The 18379-nt window shown below is 40.0% G+C and overlaps 1 protein-coding gene across 1 annotated transcript in view; it reads right to left on the bottom strand.

Annotated features, from left to right (window-relative positions):
- Positions 1 to 18379, bottom strand: part of LOC141332501 (receptor-type tyrosine-protein phosphatase delta-like) — a 412589-nt gene that overhangs the window by 299440 nt on the left and 94770 nt on the right. The window contains 1 exon segment of the mRNA XM_073837637.1: positions 6145 to 6168. The gene's annotated coding sequence lies outside the window, so the exon portion shown is untranslated.

Below are 18379 nucleotides of genomic sequence, written 5' to 3'. Positions count from 1 at the left end.
AAACTAATGTCTAAATGTGTAAATTAGCAAAGAAAAGGACATCCAGACATAATGGACTCCATAAGAACAAAAAATGCCTAAAAGCAAGAAAATATACATTTTCAGCTACTCTCTGACAAACACAGGTGCTTTATAAGGTTCTCCACAGCGATGCCATAGAAGAACCATTTTTGGTTCCACAAAGAACCATTCAGTCAAAGGTTCTTTAAAGAACCATCTATTTTTTTTACTTTTTTATAATCTGAAGAACCTTCTTTCACCACAAAGAACCTTTTGTGAAACAGAAAGGTTCTTCAGATGTTAAAGGTTCTTTATGGAAACCTTTAGACTTTAGATAGTTTAGAAGAAGCACCTTTATTTTTAAGAGTGTATGTGCGAACGCAGATCTTTGGGACAATTATTTTCATTGTTCACAGCTGCTCCAAACAATCCTTTAATTCAGTCTCACACCTACATTAGCCACGTCAATCTACATAACAGTCTCCAACATATAGTTAAGTCGTATTACACAATATTCTGAGCTCTGAGATCTCTCTCTCTTTCTCTCAAACTTCACTGTAGTTTCCAATTAGCGGCGGCAAACAGGCAGAGACGGCATTTCTCTTCAGATCTTTTAAAAGCTGCCCAGAGCTTTGGATCATTAAAGCCACACTCAATAAATGACATTCAATAGAAAATCAGAATAAAAAAAGCAGCAGCCTCACTTTCAGAGTGAAATAGGATTATATTACTGAAGGCTTTTTGAAAGAATGGCATTTAGAGAAAGATTTCATGCGTTTACTGAGAATTTAATATCAAATGTCATCTATCTATATATCTATCTATCATCTCTCTATCGAATGAACATTTGTAATTACATTAAGGCTGAATTTCCGTCAGCAGCCACAGATGGCGCTCTTCACCTCTTTCCTCAGTGTTAATATGGGACTCTGAAGCATCATAAAGTGAGTGAAATGTAATTAAAATGCTAGAGCACAGACCTCAGAGCAGCTTAACACACATTAGCATGCCGTATCAACACAGAACTGCATCATGCATGTCTAAAGATGAACCGGTGTAACATTTTCTCATATGTCAGCATTAGTATGCTATCTATTGTTTTTCCCAGCCATGCTAGTAGAGCTAAAATTGGAGCGGTAATGCAATCTAGAGCACATTAGCGCTGCTCTAATGTAAAACTCTGAACACTGAAAGTACAGCACACTAAAGAGTGTGGATCAGCACAGATTTTCAGTGCGGTTCTGATAGAGTGAGCAGACCTCAGATTTTTTTTTATTAAAGTGTTACATATGACTGTTTGTCCTCTTGATTGACACTCTATGAATAATTAATGGATCAAGACAACATCCAATAGTGGAGAAACGCCTAAAGTCTCCCCACTGTAAAACTGTTAAACAAAAAAAAACTATTAGAATGAACCACAAGTAATAAATTAATTCTAATAATAATATTTCCCAACAATGTATGGGTTAAATTGTGATGTTTAAAATAAACAGTTTTATATTTTCTGTTTGTTGCTGGTCTAAATTATTTCATTTAGAGAAATATTTTTCAATAATGAATGTGTCAGTTGTTGCACATTAACTTATTTCAAGATTGCGTATCTTACTGTTCCCCTAGATATATTATACAAAGAACAGAAATTGAGGCAACCAACCTCAAATTTCTGTGGTATACATTACTGACAACTGGCCTATAGAAATATTCCTGGTGTTAATTTCAGAAATGGTCACCTTTGGTATTCATGATATTTCAGCAGCTTACCAACACGCTGACCTGCTTGTACAACTCTGGACTATAAACTCCATTATTAGCTTTGGTGATTATGTAATTAAATGTTTAAATCCTTGTGAGGGCAGTGTTTCCTTGAATCTGACTGGGCTTTATTAATTACCAGAGACAGCAAATGAAAATGAGGAGAAATTCATTAGTTCCATTAAAACAGCTGAGAGCGTGAGCTGTGCAGAGAGCAGGTTACAGAAAACAGCTTCAGTTCACATTTCCACAAGTTTCTACAGCTTCTAAAAATAGAGACAAAAGGAAGAGGCCTAGACCCTGGAGACCAAACCCTCCCTCCCTACTCCTCCTTCTCTCTCTCTTTCCCCCCCTCTCTCTCTCTCTCTCTCTCTCTCTCCATCTTTGTTGTGAAAACTGAACTGCAGGATATTTTCTACAAGTAGCTTCACAATATGCAAGTTAAGTATACAGAATCTGTTCTCTTTCAAGTGTCTTATCAAATCTTGTGAAGTTTCTCATATCATGGTGGTAATTTACAATACATGTCTCACTCAATGTGGACAAACAGATATTTCAGAGATTATAGGTTGCAATCCAATTTATACTGCAATAATGTGATAAAACTTCACACAATCCACACGCTGCCAGAAACACCTCAGGGCTGATACCAGAAGAGCAACCACCTCAGATCTGATATCAGAGTCATCTAATTCCTGTAGCTCAAACTGTAGCGCATGGTGTTAGCAACACCAGCATCAAGGGTTCAGTTGATACATTGATATTGAATATATTGATAAAATGTACGTAATCACTGCCTTATCTATAACAGAATCACCTTAGGATCTGATTTCAGAACAGAATCAGTTTGGGTCTGATTTTAGAACAGAATCACCTCAGGTCTCATCTCAGAACAGAATCATCCCAGGTCTGATCTTGGAACAGAATCATATTGGGTCTGATTACAGAACAGAATCAGCCTGGGTCTGATCTCAGAACAGAACCACATCAGGTCTGATCTCACAACAGAGGTGTAATCTCAACAGAACCAGCTCAGATCTGATCTCAGAATAGAATCTGATATTACAACCAAATCAGCTCGGGTCTGACATCAAAACAGAATATTGTCATGTCTGATCTTAGATCAGAACAGAATCACCTCAGGTCTGATCTTAGAATAGAAACTGCTCAGGTCTGACCTCAGAACAGAATCAGATCACATATGATCTCAGAACAGAATCCGCTTGAGTCTGATCTTGGAACAGAATCCCCCCAGGTCTGATATAAGACAAGAATCATCTCTGGTCTGATCTCAGAACAGAATCAGATAATGTCTGATCTTGGAACAAAATCACCTCAGATTTGATATTAGAACAGAATCACCCCCAATCTCATGATCTCATGACAGAATCACCTTGAGTCTAATCTCAACAGAATCAGCTTGGGTCTGATCTCAGGATAGAAACAGCTCAGGTCTTATTTTAGAAAATAATCACCTCAGCTCTAATATTAGACAATAATCATCTCAGGGTCTAAACTCAGAACAGAATCAGATCAGATACAATCTCAGAACATAATCAGCTTGAGTCTGATCTTAGAACAGAATCACCTCAGGTCTGATCTCAGAAAAAATCAGCTCAGGTCTGATCTGAGGAAAATAACAACCTCAGGTCGGATATCAGACAAGAATCATCCCAGGTCTGACCTCAGAACAGAATCTGATTGAGTCTGATTTCAGAACCCGAATCAGATCAGGTATGATCTTAGAACAAAATCACCTCAGATCTGATCTTAGAACAGAATCACCTCATGTCTGTTCTCAGAAGAGAATCACCTCCAGTCTGATCTCATGACAGAATCACCTCAGTTTTAATCTTAACAGAATCAGCTCGGGTCTGATCTCAGAAAATAATCATTTTGAGTCTGATCTCTGAACAGAATCATCTCAGGTCTGATCTCAGAACAAAATCAGCTCAGGTCTGATCTGAGGAAAATAATAACCCCAGGTCTTATATGAGACTAGAATCATCTCAGGACTGAATTCAGAACAGAATCAGATCAGATATGATCTCAGAACAGAATCACATCAGGCCTGATCTCAGAACAAAATCAGCTCAGGTCTGATCTGAGGAAAATAATAACCTCAGGTCTTATATGAGACTAGAATCATCTCAGGACAGAATTCAGAACAGAATCAGATCAGATATGATCTCAGAACAGAATCACATCAGGTCTGATCTCAGAACAAAATCAGCTCAGGTCTGATCTGAGGAAAATAATAACCTTAAGTCCGAAATCAAACAAGAATCATCTAAGGTCTGAACTCAGAACAGAATCAGATCAGATATGATCTCAGAACAGAATCACATCAGGACTGATCTCAGAACAAAATCAGCTCAGGTCTGATTTGAAGAAAATAACAACCTTAGGTCTGATATCAGACAAGAATCATCTCAGGTCTGATCTCATAACAGAATCACCTGTGGTAATGGAATATTATGGATCTAACACAGGCAAACTGCCAAATGCAGTGATTTCTCAATCCTTTTGTCGTTGTGTTCAGAGTGCTTCTCATCTAGTCTAGTATATTAAAATCTGATAAACACTAAATAATGTGATGTCATTTTAACCTTCTGAAATTCCCACCAAACTTCAGAATCATGCGGCTTTAATGAGCACTGAGTATGTGTGTGTGTCCCCTACAGAGTCTTGGCATCGTGTCTGACAATCTTCCCTCTCGTTCTTTCTTTTCTCTCTCTCCCTTTCTCCAAATGTCCATCTGTTCTTCTCCCCTGGGCCCTTATTATTCACTTCATCCAGGGGTTTCACTGCCCTCTCCTCTCCTCTCCTCTCCTCTCCTCTCCTCTCCTCTCCTCTCCTCTCCTCTCCTCTCCTCTCCTCTCCTCTCCTTCATTCTTGTTGTCCTCCCTCCCATTCTACTCCTATTCTCTGATCTCTCCTGATTCTCTTTCTGTCACTCCAGTGTGTTTCTGGGCTTGGTTTCCAAACACACACACAGTGAGATTCCCCTCCGCGCTCTCTGGAAACTTCGGCACCATTTTGTTTCCAGCAGGTGTTGAGCTGTAAATAGGTCACTGATCCGGATCCGTAATGGTGGTTGGAGAAAGTTTGCAGATTGATTTTTTTGTGGAGAGTCGAGCAACTGGAACACAAAGGGGCTCTAGGGGCGGGGAGTATCTCTGGCCCGATCCGTCCCATGACCCCACAGTCACTCTAGACTTCCTGTTCAGCCAGGCGTGATGGCCGCACACAGAGCGCGTGTTCACACATTCAGGTGAAAAAAGCTCTTACCGCAGGCACGTGTAAATACTGCACAGAGCACAAGTGCTTTTGTTTGTAATGTGAGGTGCTGCATCCATCTCTGATGCATCAAATATTATTTCTTCGATGTGCCCAAATATCCACATACTCCCACGAGAAATCATTCTTTTGATTAATAACCTGTATTTCGCAGCCTATGTTATATTGCGAAAAAGTAACTTACAATTTATTATTTAGAATAATTATTTTGTGCATTTTTTTGTCTCTGGTGGTGAGCAAAATTTACATTTCAATAAAATCCACATTTACAGCACAGCAGCACAATAACAGCAGGGAAAGAAAGGAGTTTGTTCAACATGGGATCAACGTGCGACACACACACATTGGTTTTTCAGTCATGGTGGGTTTCACATTCACATTCATTTTTTTTGCAAAAATATATAATGTATTATATATTATAATATTAAAAATAATAATAATATTTTTTTTCAATGATTAGACTTACTATATAGTATATATATATATATATATATATATATATATATATATATATATATATATATACCAAGCAATTAGATATTTAATGTTTTTTTGCAGTATTTTCTTTAGTTGATAGAAAATTGCTAAAAAAATGTTTCAATAGTGTCCTCTGTTTCAGTTTTCTATCTCTTGTACATTATGCTTTGATTGATAAAAATGAGGTACCACCACTGATATATAGGTGGCAATATAGCCAGGCAAAATTCCTTCACATAAGCTTAAAACTATCGTGAAAACATCTAGATGGGCATATACCAGTACCAAAATCAATTGGAAAATGCTATGAATTTTCTGAAGTTACACTGAAGTCTATATGGGTCATTTTTGAACCAAAAAAATAACAGGTGTGTGTGTGTGTGTGTGTTGTTGTTTCTTTGCTGTTGTTGTTGTTGTTTAAAAAAAAAAAAAAAAACAGTCCACATTCTGTTCAGTAGCAGCTTTGAGGGCCAGTATTTGGAAATAACACCAAAAAAGATGACATTTTGTCATTGATAAGTGTCATTTTTTGCAGAACTCAACTGCATATAGTGTTTAACATTGCTATCATTCATACATCAGAATAAATGTAACAGAAAGCATGTATCTTACCTTTCTGGAAACTCTTGGTCACATCTGCAAGCAAATAAAGAGAGAAGGGAGAGAAAAAAGAAATAAATGTCAGCAAATGAGCAAGTAAACAAGGGAATATTGTGAATAATGACCACGGCCTGTAAGAACACAAACCCTCCTGAACCTACAAAACCTCATTTATCTTTCTCTCTGTCTCAGCGTTTGCTCAAGTTGCATTAATTTTTGTCAGAGTCTCCGGGAGACTTTCATTGCTATAACTATTCATTTTGAGCTCGATTTATGTCTCATTTTAAGACGCCACCGTTCATTTCTAAAGAACGACAGCGAGAGGAAACGAGACCGAAGTACAATGAGAGCGAGTCGATGTGTTTGTGTGAACCGATATTTAATAGGTCACTCCAGACTCATTATGTAAGGTGGCCAGAGAGCAGCTTCGCCGTAATGACATCCTGAGAGAGGATCCTTCACACGTGGAGTTCAGGTGTCTTTTAAGGGTCATTATGGCTCGCTGAAACTATTACAGCCAGTGAAAAAATAATCTGTGTGTGAAAGAGACAGTGATATGTATTCATTCAGGTGCCTGTGGAAATAAATGTGAGATTTCTCTTCATGCCACTCATGTTTGAAGGATCCGCAGAGACGCCGGAGCTCAAGAACAAAGATTCCATAATCAGATTATCCCTTAAAAAACACGGTCAAAAGAACGGAAGAAAATCCTCATTTCTCATTCTCACCTTCATGTCAAGATCCTTTCTGAATTATTTTAGCCGTGACCTCCAAACAAACACCCGCAGCGAACGCCAGCACGCATCCGGATATTCACACCAAATACATCAAACAAACGCAAGATCTGTGTAACACACACACACACACACACACACACACACACACACACACACGTGTGCACACACATCTGACTGAGCATTCATCAACAACCATTCACTGAATACATTTCACGTCTCTATAGAGAATTAGACAAATCTACAGAGTTGCTATCAAACTGTCGAACAAACCTAAAAATTGTCATTTTATAGTATTTCATAAATGCCGTAAAATCACCCATACAGGCAGAATAATCTAGAAACGACCCTGTGTACTGTTGCTGATTACTGATGAACTTTTCTAAAAGCATTTATCAATCTAATTAACCCATTAATCTCACTGAACAGTAATCTAATTAGTCTTTACATTTCTTATGAATGTATTTCTAATTAGGGATGTTAATCTTTGATCTAACATGAAATCAGTATGATTTACAGTTCAACAGGTTTCGTAAAGATTTGCAATGTCTGGACAATTTTATTTGATATGCAATTTAATCCAGTTCAAATACTGATTGCTATTTTTTGAATGCATGCACTGATATCTTCAAATACATATGCTAATATAGTTATGATGCAAATGTAAAATGCACTGAAAGGAAACACATGAGCTACTCAACAGATACAGGTAGGCTACATGGAATAAATAAAAAGTGTTTGTAGAGTAGACGGGACATCTGAGATCAGAGAGAACGCAATATTAGTGGAATTATCAGTGGTATGTGAAGCATTGCACTGTTTATTTTCTCATGAAAAGATGAATATGAATATTAGTATTGTAATTTTCTGTAAAACAAAATAATAATTATAATTATTAATTTTAGTAATAAAATTATTGTTAATATTATTACTATGCTTTCAGTGCAGCTGTAATGTGATTACTACGGCACAGGACAAATGGCTGTATGACTTGGGCAATAGTCTGATAGCAGTCGTGTTACGTTCAGCGCTGTTTAGAGTGGAGTCTCATCTAGAGCTGGTTAAATACACGTCTGCTCTGATTGTGTTTCAATTAGCATGTGACAGGAGCATTCCCTCAGCGCATGTTTCACTTTAACCTGACCAGCGGACCGTTAACTAAACCAGCTGCCTTTAACGCTATAGAGCCAAGATGGCTGCTGGACCGACTCCAAGCCACAATAAAAAGTAAAGAGAGAGAGAAAGAGAGACAGAGTGAATAAATAGACAATTTCAGGTCTAATATTCTGTTGGTGTTCATTTGCATCATGTTTGAAATCGCGCAGAACTTCATAAACACAGTAAGAAATGGATCAAACATTAATACAGCAGAGACGCCAAAATCCTGCCGTAACTCCCTGAGCTTAGCATTTATATGACACATTATCCAAATGAGACGAGGTAAACATAAAGATTATATTTCCCCTCACAGAACTGCTGGAAAAACACGTAAGCAAAAAGAATCGGCTCGAAATTCAAGTCAGACTATCAACATTAATAAACGACTGTGGAGGAAAAGGCCTGTGATTCACTGACTCACTTCTGCTGCTCCTTTCACCTGTTTCCGTGTGTGTGTATGTGTGTGTGTGTGTGTGTGTGTGTGTGTGTGTGTGTGTGTGTGTGCGTGTGCATGTGTGTTTATGATCCAGTTATACTTGTGGGGATGAAATTGCAAAAAGTTGCCTCATTAAAAAGAACTCAAATAACAACTTGTCCTCAAAAGCAAAAATGGCCCTAAGAGACTCCATAATGTCTTTATTCACTTGTGAAGGGCCACAGACTGCGAGCAGGTGAACAATAACTCATAACTTCAACATGATTTACTAATAATTAAGACGACATTCAACTGAGTCATTATTATTATTCTTATTATTATTATAACAATAAATCAGACATCATTACTAATTGTTATGTGTGATTTTTTACAAAACAGATTAATATTATTGGTTCGTCTTGTGTCAAGGCTCATCAGGGATCTAACTGCAGCACTTTTAATAATATTAGACCAAAAGCAAGAAAATCTACAGGGAAGCAAATGTAATGGTAAGTTAACAGAAGACAAGGAAGTGAACAAACTGAGGGAAAAATATACACGTAGATAACAACCCTGTTGAAAAACAGCATATGCTGGTTAGGTAGGTTTTGATGCTGGGATGCTGGTTTTAGCTGGTTAATGCGGGTCCTTAGATGGTTTATGTTGGTTGATCAGCATAAACCAGCTAAGGACCAGCATAAACTTGCAAAGGACCAGCATAAACCAGCTAAGGACCAGCATAAACCAGCAAAGGAACAGCATAAACCAGCAAAGGACCAGCATAAACCAGCTAAGGACCAGCATAAACCAGCAAAGGACCAGCATAAACCAGCTAAGGACCAGCATAAACTAGCAATGGACCAGCATAAACCAGCAAAGGACCAGCATAAACTAGCTAAGGACCAGCATAAACCAGCTAAGGACCAGCATAAACTAGCTAAGGACCAGCATAAACCAGCTAAGGACCAGCTTACACCAGCTAAGGACCAGCATAAACCAGAAAAGGACCAGCATAAACCAGTAAAGAACCAGCATAAACCAGCTAAGGACCAGCATAAACCAGCAAAGGACCAGCATAAACCGGCTAAGGACCAGCATAAACCAGCAAAGGACCAGCATAAACCAGTAAAGAACCAGCATAAACCAGCAAAGGACCAGCATAAACCAGTAAAGAACCAGCATAAACCAGCTAAGGACCAGCATAAACCAGCAAAGGACCAGCATAAACCGGCTAAGGACCAGCATAAACCAGCAAAGGACCAGCATAAACCAGTAAAGAACCAGCATAAACCAGCAAAGGACCAGCATAAACCGGCTAAGGACCAGCATAAACCAGCAAAGGACCAGCATAAACCAGTAAAGAACCAGCATAAACCAGCTAAGGACCAGCATAAACCAGCTAAGGACCAGCTTAAACCAGCATCAAAACCTACCTAACCAGCATATGATGTTTTTTTTTTCAACAGGGAAAACTACAAACTGACATAATAGGCACCAAATGAGCAGTGTTAACAAAAGAAACAGGAATAATACATAGTAAAAGTAAAACAAACTAAAAGTCCATGAAACAGAGCAAAACTGGTAGTAACCATTGGGTAGAGAGGTAGGAAGGTACCCCTCGGCGAAACCACAGGAGTAATGGTGATGGAAGGGTGTGCAGACGAGCTGGTGACGGAGGAGCCAAACTAGTAAGGAGCCAGATTGAAGCCTTAGTGGTCAGTCCAGGTGGAACCAGGGGGACAACCAACTGAGGTGTAGACAAGTGGAGAACCAACGAGGAAAACCCAGGGTGACACGGACGGTCTGGATAGCCATAGAGAACCTGTAAGCTTGTGGATCCGAGGTGAATCTAGGGGCACATAAGAATGCGGTGGATCAGTGTGAGGACAGCAGTGGAGTTGGAGGAAAGGCAGAGCCCGGCTGAAGAAAAGGATGGAGTGCAGCTGGAAGCCTGGCAGCCCACAGCGGAACCAGGGTGATAACTGACCAAGGTGGAGCTGGAGAGATGAGAGATCCCAGTGGAACCAGTGGGATAACAGTCCATGTGGAAGACAAGGAAGCGTGGAGCCAAGGTGGAACTAAAAGGTCAACAAACTGAGGTGGAATCCTGGGCTCAAAGGCCTGATGTGGGGCAGGGGCATCTGAGCCCCTGTGCTGATCTGTGGACTGGAAAGCCCAAAAAAGAGCTAGGGAGGTCAACAGAGCTGGTGTGGAATGAGGAGCTGTGGTGCTGGATTGTACTAGTGAGGACAATGGGGTCTGGATGCCTTCTTAGGTCAAGGTGAGGCAGTGAGGGAAGTGGATGGAGTCAGCTGTGATGAAGGAAAACCTAATAGCTAGACAGGACCAGCAGAGGCAAAGTAGGCTTGAGGGCAGGGACAAGGGTGGGAATTAGCTCTGTGGCATCTAAGTTGATGATCCATTCCACAGGACTGGGCTACCCAATAGACTGGAGCATGGCAAGCTCTGGCTGTTTTCAGCGTGGGCTCTGCTTTCAGGTCCATTGTGGGGATGGGCGGGAGCTGTAGTTTGATCCTTCTCCTCACCCACTGTGAAAGGGGAACTGCTGAGTACCCACTCTACACTCTCAAAATGACCTTTGTGGACCATCCCCAGCCTTGCAGACAAGTCCCTACTACAAGCCTGTGCTGAGGGACTCGTCAGTGTAATGGATGACACCAGCCAGATCTAAAAAGGCATGCATATCTTCCTTGAGGATTTTAATGAATGCTAGCCCTGCTGAAAAAAACAGCTAAAACCAGCCTAGGTTGGTTGGCTGGTCTTAGCTGGTTTAAGCTGGAAGTAGCTGGTTTAAGCTGTTCTCCCAGCCTGGCCAGGCTGGAAAAATGGCCAAAACCCCTCTAAAACCAGCCTGCCTCCCTGCTATGACCAGATAAAACCAGGCTGGTTGACCAGCTAAAACCAGCCAACCAGCCTAGGCTGGTTTTAGCTGTTTTTTTCAGCAGGGAGATCCATATTATTGGTAGGTCGTCTTGTTCTGTTATGGCTTGTCAGGCAATAGAGCAGAGAGGAACGGATCTAATTGCAGCACTAATTGCAGGAACAAAGAAAACAGGAACAAAAGCCAGGAAAACAAGGTGAAACAAACTAAAATTCCATGAAACAGAAACAAACCTGTGACATGTACTGTGACTGGGTTAAAATAATGGAGTGCTTTACAATTTTAGCTTAGGTTTAGTAGTGATAATTATTGATACTAGTTTCTAAGTGCAAAGATAAAAAGTTTAAAGAGTTGAACATACAACTTTCACATTTATTGATTGCTAAACCTTATATTGTCCTATAAACCTAAATGTCTATGGTAGTTATGGTCCAATTCTTTGGGCCTAAGGTAAGAAAATATTAATAATATTAACATATATCATCATGGATAATGCATCATGGGACTCCACACTGATTTCTGTTTAGAAGTGTGAAACTAAGCAGTTCCTTTAAGCAACTTGATTAATAATTGATCATATCTAACCAATGACTGGACACACTGGAGCCACTGGAGAAAATCACTGACTCCAACCAGTGTGTGAGAGAGTGAGTGAGGGAGAGAGAGAGAGAGAGCGTGTGTGAGAGAAACAGAATGTGTGTGTGTGTGTGATATAAGTGTGTACTAATACATCAAAATTCTCTTCAAGCGTTGCGTGCTACAGCAGAATATTAATCAAGTGTGTCATTTTTTTCTGTTTAATTAACATCACACTCACATATTTTGGTCAACAAAACTTTCAGCTAGTGGCCTCAAACAGCTCACTGACATCCATCAAACCAACACACACGCACACACACACACACACACACGCACGCACGCACGCACACACACACACACACACACACACACACACACACACACACACACACATTAAACATTTGACATTAAAACTACGTGAATTTATGAGCCTTTTTCCTCTTTTTACATCGCGTTTTGCTCTCTGTATCCTTTGTGCGCCTGCAGACTATCACTGCACTAAAGGACTGAATCAAATTTACGTTCATATGCTCAACATACTGTACATCTGATTAAACACTGCAGGTTTACAGTTAATTACTATAACAGAACACAAGCCTGAAGATGTAGATCTTAAAGATAAAGCACTGCAATCTCAATGGAAGACAGAATGACAGTGAGAGCAGAACTGATCTGAGGTCAGAGCACTGCAGCACTGCTCCAACAACAACCTCCACATCTGCATTTTCCTTATTTTTGTCAATGGAAAGAAGTGCTTGAGACAGTATTGATTCATAACCTCAGAAGCTCAAACTAAACATTACATAAGCTGTTTTGTTTTACATACATTAGCCTTGCAACAGTTACAAACATTAGGAAAGCATAAATCAATCCTGATATTTGTGATTTTTGTCATTTTCCAGTGCTAGACATTAAACAGGCAAAATGCATGAAAAACTTTCATATTTAATATACCAGTATAAGCAAATAATTAATGAATGAATGTTTTAAAAACAGTTGTGGGACAAACACAGTGACCACAGCAAATTTGTCTTTAAACAGCAGATTAAAAAAAAAAACTGTGTTCAGTCATTTGCGTGTCAGTCAGACGGCCAATGCCTGGCTCCGCTCTCACGCTCTCACAGTCTCACTGGCTGTTGCTCATTGCTGATGAATTTCAAACTCTCATTTGCACAAAACGGTTCAATGGATCCAACCTTCAAACAGGTCTGAAATCTGTCATAGTGTGTGTGAGTGCTGTAGTGTGGCTTGATTAAAGTGGACTAGACCTCATGACAAGAGTCAAAAGTGAGACAAGATTCTGACCAACATATGATTTCTCTGACAGTAAAACACCAATCAGGAGATGAACTCTACAAAACAACTCAAAACAGCCAGAGGAAAGTTTTCAAGCTGCAAACTGTTGTGGGAAAGCGGCTAACAAGGGCCTGACGGATGTGCGCACACACACACACACACACACGCGTGACAGCTCTGTGCCGCAGAAGTTGACGTTGTGCGGGCAGGAAGCAGCCGTCAGAATCTCTGAAACTGACTTAAATGAAATACAGCGATACACACCTGACAGGTAAAAATAACAAAGTTCTGAGAGACTCGCGGTATTCATCAGCGCCGGCTTTCGTCTGCCGGTGAACGGCGGATCTGATCTGCTCTGCTGTCAGAATGAAGCTCTGCCTGTGATCCTGCACCGACTCACAATCCCACCTGCTTCCAGACGACACTCGTTTGCCATCACAAAATGGGTTTTAACCACCGAAATGGCTTAATTACACAAGATGAGAGACGGGTGGAGATACATGCTGCAGAAACATGCTCTTGAGATGATGGAGCTAGTATCTAGATCTGTACATCACCTGAAAAACTGAGTGATAGGGTGTTCTGGATTGTCTCTAGGACATTGTTATGCAGTTTTTAAATATTATCCAGCTAGCGACAACATAATAACACAGAAACCATGCACAACACCTTAGCAACCACATAGCAATGTGTTAAAAACACAAATATCAATAGTTGGTTCCTACTGTGTTTTGAGTGGTTGCCAGAGCTTTGCTATGAAGATGTTTAGGTGTTTTATGTGTGTTACTATGCAGTTGCTAGGTTACTCTAGATGTTGCTAAGTTGTTGCAGCACAGGGTTTTCCATTCTACACCTGCCCTCTCTTGCTCAGAATCTAATGAAGATGTTCACAGCCTTGTTAAAAAAGAAGCATGCTTAATTGTATTGAATGTGCACTTGTAGTGAACTTCAAATGTTAAAAGCATATTTATTACAAAAAACTGTACTTGCAGATCATGTAATATTCATGAATAAAATCCACATAAGTGAGGCACTTTCATATGTGTTAACACACAAGTATACTTTGCTACAGTATAATGTCAAGTTCAAAGTTTCACTATTTTAGTACACTTATTTTGTTGTGTTGACAAACATAACAGAGCTCATGTAAAGTGCTTGATTATAATTGAAATGTAGTCTGTTATTACATATCAGAGAGCTGGGTAGGAACAGAACTGCAGCGTCTCTGAAGATGCTCACATTGAAATCATGAGACAGACCGTCTGCTTCTCTGCCAGCACTAGTTTGTCTCTTTTTAGAGACTCTTTTCTTCTTCTACTGATCTGTGTCATTTCTCACTCCAGTAACAGCAGGAGCACTGGACACCAGGAAGGATTTTCCCGTTCCCCTGGCTCACGCTCTCCTGCAGTGAGCGCTTTAGGAGTTGATTAGTGAGCAATGAGAGGAGAAATGCCTGAATGTAAGTGACTTACTAGACATACAGGAGGAGAACATGAGACACATTCCACTGTAGAGAGAGATGATTTGATTAGACTTAGATTAGATTATCTGACAACCTATCAGGAAGAAAGACAACCTGATACACTCAAATCTGTGGCGGACAACAACTCAATCTCCTCTACATTAGTGATGGAAGAAAGACTCTCTGCAGCTTCACTCAATCCTCCATCACAGTCACAGAGAGATTAAACAGAGTTTACCTTATCGACACTGCCATGACAAACTCACTATATCACTGCTGTCATGACAACCTCAACGTAACTGTATCACCGCTGCCATGACAAACTCACTGTATCACTGCTGTCATGACAACCTCAACGTAACTGTATCACCGCTGCCATGACAACCTTACCGTAACTGTACCTCCCCTTTATGACTGCCGCCATGACAACCTTACCGTAACTGTACCTCCCCTTTATGACTGCCGCCATGACAACCTTACTGTAACTGTATCAGTGCTGCCATGACAACCTCATTGTAACTATCACGGCTACCACCTCACCGTTACTGTACCTCCCCTTTATAATTGATGTCATGGCAACCTCACTGTAACTGTATCACCACTGCAATGACAACCTCACCGTAACTGTACCTCCCCTTTATGACTGCTGCCATGACAACCTCACTGTAACTTTATCACTGCTGCCATGACAACCTTACTGTAACTGTACCTCCACTGCCATGACAACCTTACTATAAGTGCACCACCCCTTTATGACTACTGCCATGACAACATCACTGTAAGTGTACCTCCTCTTTATGACTGCTGCTATGACAACTTCACTGTAACTGTATCACTGCTGCCACGACAACCTCACTGTAACTGTATCACTGATGCCATGACGACCTTATTGTAACTGTATCACCGCTGCCATGACAACCTCACTGTAACTGTACCTTCCCTTTATGACTGCTGCCATGGCAACCTCACTGTAACTGTACCACTGCTAACATGACAACCTCAATGTTACTGTATCACCGCTGCCATGACAACCTCACTGTAACTGTACCTTCCCTTTATGACTGCTGCCATGGCAACCTCACTGTAACTGTACCACTGCTAACATGACAACCTCAATGTTACTGTATCACCGCTGCCATGACAACCTCACTGTAACTGTACCTTCCCTTTATGACTGCTGCCATGGCAACCTCACTGTAACTGTACCACTGCTAACATGACAACCTCAATGTTACTGTATCACCGCTGCCATGACAACCTCACTGAAATTGTCATCCACCTTTTATATTAAGTGCCATCACAACTTTACTACAACTCTACACTATTTTAGTTACCATGGCAACCACACTGCAATGCTACACAACCACCTATCACAGTCACCATGACAACCTCTAAATAACCATCTATAACAGCACTTTGAAACATTACTGCAACTCTAGTCTCCCCTTGTTCTGTCACCATGACAACTCTACTGTAACTCTAAACCACCATCTACCCACAGTCCCCATGACAACCTTGCTGAAAAACTACATCACCATCTATCACAGTACTACTACAACTTCACTTGAACTTTCACAATGAGAATCTCTAAACAACCATCTGTAACAACAGTGACCTCACTGCAACTCCAGTCTCTCCTTTTCTTAATCACCATGACAACATCACTATAACTGTTCTCTTTACTCTACTAGTTATCATGACAACCTTACCGCAAATCTACACAACCATTTATCACAGTATTGTGACAACATCACTGCAATTCTACACAAACCTATCAGTCACCTTGACAACTTCATTGAAACTGTCCCACACCACTGTCACCATGACAACCTCAGTGCAATTCTACACAACTTCAACTGTGCACTAAAACACAGTGTATAACTCTTCCCTTTATCAGTCGCTATAACAACCTCACCGCAACCCTAACCCTAACAGGACTGTAACAACCTTACTGCAACTCTCAGTCACCATGACAACCTTGCAGTAACTGTACTTTCCCCTTCTATTATAGTTACCATGACAACCTCATGATTTGAATCAATCTAGAAACCATGACAAGACTGTCACCATGAAAACCTGTAACTGTAACTATACTGGCCCTAACCCCGTCACTGTCCATGCAGCAGTACATTTCCATCGACTTGTGGACCAGCACTGTGTGACATTCCCACAGTAATAACTGACGTTTGCTCACCTCCTTCAAACTTTACCATGAGTCTGTAAGTCTCTGTCTCTTTCTCTCACAACTACAGAGAAAATAAAATAAAACTTTTACATGTGATTGACAGTAGCAGACCCATGGCAGCATTGTGTGTGTGTGTGTGTGTGTGTGTGTGTGTGTGTGTGTGTGTGTGTGTGTGTGTGTGTGATAGTGTAGTGTAATGCATAGGCGTCTGTCTTTGTTTACAAGCAGAATTTGTGAGCAATCTCCGGCTTCACAGTATGATCCATGCTTCCACACACACACAAACACACACAGGCAGAGAGAACAGATGGCCCAGGTTGTTATGTAGGCACAGAAAATATCCTACATTCTGTGTGTGTTTAGCATGTAAAACTCACATTTTTTTCTCCACAGAAATGAGATGATAAATGATCATTTGACCTCACTGGACATGAATGCGAGATTTTATCTCTAAGCACATTTGTAGCTGATATCACTGGTTTATTAGATCACTCATTTCTAATGATTCACACAGATACGCACGCGTGACAAAAACACATCCCTTATTTTCTGGAGAGAACAATTTTTGTTTGACTGTAGTTTATATTACCTTACACCATCACACACTACACACATGATTTTCAATTCTTCCATTACACAAGAAATTTTTTTATACAAACTTTTGATTATTGTTTTGGACTAAAATGTTCATCTACATCTCACTGTACCTATTCATATCCAAACCTGCCTATAAATACTGAAAAATCTCCCACATGCCTCCCTGCCAGCTGTTGCCATGGAAACGGCCCCACTGGTTGGCACCGTGAGCTCATGGGAGCGCCAAGTAGCCGACATCCCATAGTTAACACAGGAGAGTCGTGTAATTATTATTAGTGTAAAGAAGTAAGCGAATCAAATAATCAATGTTTGTACTTTAATGCAGGCACACAACACACCTCCACAAGAGTCACCTTCATTAGAATAAATGAATATAGAAAATAAACAGAATTCACAGAAAACTCTGACAGCTGTGTTTGGACTGACACTGATGCTTTCATATTCAGATTCATTTCTTAGCATTTATTAATATTATATTAGTGCTATGTTCTGCATGTTGAGTTGTATCCTTTTTGACCTGATTATCCAACCAAAAAACATAAGAAAGAAAAATATATATTTTGCATAAAGAAAATTATGTTAAAACAAAACATTAAAAAAGATTGGCATTGTCTTATTATTTTAAAAAAACATAAGCACATTAGCCCACAAAATCATCATTGATCTAATCCAACAAATAAAATATTTCTAATAAACATTCTGACTAAGCAAATGATCGTGTTCTGTTGCAAATACAACTACGTCATCGTAATCAGTCGTAACAGTCACATGAATTTTCAAGTGCCACAAGCTAAAATGACTTTTTTTTTCAAGCAGAAATCACTGAATGTAATAACAGCTTAGAGTTCAGTCAGATGCTGATTCAATAACTGCTTGAGTTCATTCAGTGAAGGATTCGTCAGAATGATTCAGCTCATGT

Source organism: Garra rufa, chromosome 3 (assembly GCF_049309525.1).
Source record: "Garra rufa chromosome 3, GarRuf1.0, whole genome shotgun sequence".
In the NCBI taxonomy this organism is placed as follows: domain Eukaryota; kingdom Metazoa; phylum Chordata; class Actinopteri; order Cypriniformes; family Cyprinidae; genus Garra; species Garra rufa.
This window is presented reverse-complemented; position numbering and strand designations above follow the sequence as displayed.